This window comes from Ricinus communis, chromosome 4 (genome assembly GCF_019578655.1).
Source record: "Ricinus communis isolate WT05 ecotype wild-type chromosome 4, ASM1957865v1, whole genome shotgun sequence".
Taxonomy (NCBI): domain Eukaryota; kingdom Viridiplantae; phylum Streptophyta; class Magnoliopsida; order Malpighiales; family Euphorbiaceae; genus Ricinus; species Ricinus communis.
In genome coordinates, this window is record NC_063259.1 from 19,673,545 (window position 1) to 19,677,410 (window position 3,866).

Here is a 3,866-nt window from a genome sequence, read left to right on the forward strand (position 1 = left end):
CAACAGAAACATATGGAAAAGTAGAGGAAGATGAAATAAACATACCTAATTGTACTGCAGGCCACCATAAAACTTGCAGCCAACGTTCGCTGCATGAACCGGCATTTGGAGTTGGTTAATCTTCTTGGTCAGAAGCTCCACCTGGGCTGCTGTAGAATCTACTTGGTTAACCACTCCCTATCTTCCTAGTCGGCTCCTAGAGGATTGCCACTGATAATTGTTCATGGCCATTTCCTCTATCAAATTCTGAGCCTACTTGGGCGTCTCTCTGTTTAGCTCCCCACCTGCTGCAGCATCCACCATCTGCCTCGTCGTAAGGTTCAACCTGTTGTGAAGGTTTGAACCTGCATCCATACTGGCAATCCGTGATGTGGTCAACATCTCAAAAGATCCTTAAACCTCTCCCATGCATTGTACATGCTTTGATCATCAAACTGCATAAAAGAAGATATGTCATTTCTAAGTTTTGCAGTTTTAGCAGGAGGAAAATACTTATATAAAAATTTTTCGGCCAACGCCTTCCAGGTAGTAATTGTCTGATGTGGAAGAGATTGCAACCATCTCTTGGCTCTGTCCCTCAAGGAAAATGGAAACAATCTCAGCCGAATGGCGTCATCAGTTGTTCCATTTATCTTGAATGTGTCATAAATCTCCAGAAAGTTGGAGATGTGAGCATTGGGATCCTCATTGGGCAATCCTCCAAACTGCATGCTCTACTAGATCATCTGGATAACATTAGCTTTTATTTCAAAGTTGTTAGCCGCTATAGTAGGTCTGACTATACTAGTTTTCGTCCCATCCAAAGATGGTCGAGCAAACTCGTACATCGTCCTCTGATCGTCATCAGCCTGGGCATTGTGGTTCTCCATCACGTCCGCTCCTTGAACCTGAACTGTAACTTCGTCCTCCTCCTCAATTTCCTGTAAATGTCATCTTAATAATCTGAGAGAGCGCTACGGGTCAGATAAGGGTTCTATGAGATCAGGGTTAGAGCTCCTGGTTATAAACTACCTGAAACCGACAACGAAACAACCACCAATCAATAATAACAATAAAATAGAGAATAAAGAATAAATAAATAAATAGATAATGACTAAATTAAAACAAAAACAATTCACTCTAGTTCACTGTTACTGATCCCCGCCAACAGTGCCAAAAACTTAATGGGCTAACCTGTCGATGCGGCCTAGCACTAGTGAGTATCAAGGTCGTATCCCCGGAGATCGGGTGAACCTAGAGTTACTACTGTTCACTATGTTATCTAGTCTGAAATAGAGTGTGAGAAGTCTAAATTAATTAACTAATGATTATGAATGCAAATAAAGGAATAAAGAGCAACTGACAATCAAAAGACAACCACAACAAAAGAAGCAAACCCAAAGGGGACCTAAGTGATGGAATTCTAAAGTTGATTTTATAAATTACCAATCTTGCTACCCGTGCCTAAATCCAAAATCGAACTCGGCTCCTCTCTCGAGCTCACCAAGTTCCTAAACCTGCACTAACCTAATGGAATCTCTTCCTATTAGATTATTACAGATTAGCACTAAGCGTGATTTAGATCTATTAAGAGTTGTTATTCTTAATCTGGCGAGTGAATTAACCTCATCTCTAAGTGTTAACCACCAGTTTTTACTATTCAATTTCCAGTTGTAACAAGCATTTCTCAATGTCAAGAAACAACCCACAAGACAATTAATTCAACGTCTCAAACTAACTGAATCAAACTTTATTACTGAATAGCAAAAAGATTACAAGAATGACAATTACAAATCTAACAACTAAGCACAATCCATCACAATAAAGACCCCAATGGGTTCAAAAGATCTAGCTACTCATGTTCATAGTTAAAGCAAAATAAGGAACAAATAAGGAAAAGAAAATTGAAAGCATGTACACCCTTCTCTTTCAAGTTGGATGAGAAACCCTAATTTTCCAATCCAAAATATCAAACCCTAATTTGCCTCTTGAATGCTCCCAAATGTTGTTTTGATCCTCAAATTGATGTTGAAAGCAAGTGTAATCCTCTCTCAATTAATGAATTTGATCTCCCAAGGTCGACAATTGAGGTCTAGAAAATAAGTGAATTGAGTGTATACTGGAATTAGGTCAGAGAAATCGAGCCCTCTCTAAGAAAATTGAACTTTTGCCTATATACGGGTGGAGTCCAAGCTGTGTTGATCCCTAGGGTTCCATTGTGTTGACCTCTTCCAAGCCGTGCCCAAGCCGGTGCAGAGCCACCACGGGCCGTGGTGGAGGCCGTGGTGGCTACGAAAACCGTGCCAAAAGGCACTCTTGGAAGGCAGCTAGTTGGCAATTCAGCACGGCCAGAGTCCAGGTCGTGCTCAACCCTCGGGGTGCTAGTCCTCGCCCAACTTGATGGAATTTGGTCCATAATCATGCATATTTCCCTCAATTATTGATGGTGTCCTTCGAAAATGACTTGAAACGAGAAAGAAAACAAAAGACAGGTGATTCTAGCATAAAACGGGATAGTCATGCATAAAAATGTAAACAATCGGGCATGAAAACATGTGTAGTATGATGCCTATCAAGCACATAAGGGAATTTGGGCCTAATTAGCTCCATCAACATGGCCCATGTGTGGGACATAAAAAAACTAGGGTTTCTTACTCCTAATGGGCAGCTATATAGTATTTTAGGAGTATTAGGACTTTGTAGTTATCTCTTTTAGTTAGGATGTTTATCTCCATCCTATTTGAGTTATAATTTCTTAATAGCTTAGAATTAGGGTTTTCTAAAGGCTATAAAAGCCTAGTACGAATTTTCAAGTTCATTGATTGATGATTAATGTATTTTATGTGTTTATACTCTATTCTTAGTTCTTGTGTAGAGCTAATTTGAACCTATCAAGCAATTCATTATTTTTGGCATTCAAATCTCACTTATCATTTTAGAATCCATACTAAATAATGGCATCTTCTAGCTTTAATACTTTAGGTTTGATAACTTAATATACTTGAAGGTCTAAGGTTTCCATTGATATGGTTCTAGATAGATCTTGGGCAATGAAATCAAACTTGCTTACGAGTTTAATCCTTTGATATACCTTAGGTTCGTATAAGGTAATCAAAGAACATGAAGGAAAGAAAGGACGTGAGTGATAAGTATAGTTTTACTAGCGCAAGTCTTGATAAATTCGTAAAGTCCTTAAAAAAATGCATAACTTGATTTCTTGTAAGGTAGAAAACTGAAATAATATCCTCAATAGTCTCAAGTATTAGGTTGCATGTGAGTTTAATAGTGCAAATGCCTTAATTCCATAAGAAGAAGAAACTGGAAGCTAAATATGAATAAGCTCATGTCCTTCCTTTCTTTTGACTTCTTTATCCACCCTTGTGTTTATATCAATCCAATTTGATCCTTACGCTTAGCTGTATGGGAGAGAACACAGAACTTGTGATTTCTTTCCTTATCGGATTCGAAATCCTACTTATTGATACAAACCAATCTAGCACAACAAATCCTACTCCAATAAGGAGTCATGACAATGCAAATCCTACTAGCTCAATGAATTATAATCTAATAAAGAGTCCTAACTCAACTACGAATCCTAATCCAGCAAGGTGTCCTGATGATATTAGGAGTTGAAGCAACAAAAGGAATCCTAATTCAACTAGGAGTCCTAATACGGATGGACTAGCATAAGTTGAAGATTATAGGCTTGATGAGGGTCACGCAAGGAAAGCTAAGGATGCTAAAGATGGGCTAAGCTTGCCATAAGGCCCAATAACAAGGTCTAGAGCCAAGAAGTTGTAACAAGACTTAAATGGTTATATACATGATTAGGCTAGCAAGAGTCTAATTGAAGGCCCAATGTCCACAAGTATTAAGGAGCATTAAGA

General features: G+C 38.6%; 1 non-coding gene across 1 annotated transcript; it reads left to right on the forward strand.

Moving 5' to 3' along the window:
• Positions 1–360: 360 nt before the first annotated feature.
• LOC112536529 lies at positions 361–467 on the forward strand. Its single transcript, XR_003080518.2, has one exon. It is a non-coding gene; the product is annotated as a small nucleolar RNA R71 (small nucleolar RNA).
• The last annotated feature ends 3,399 nt before the right edge of the window (positions 468–3,866 follow it).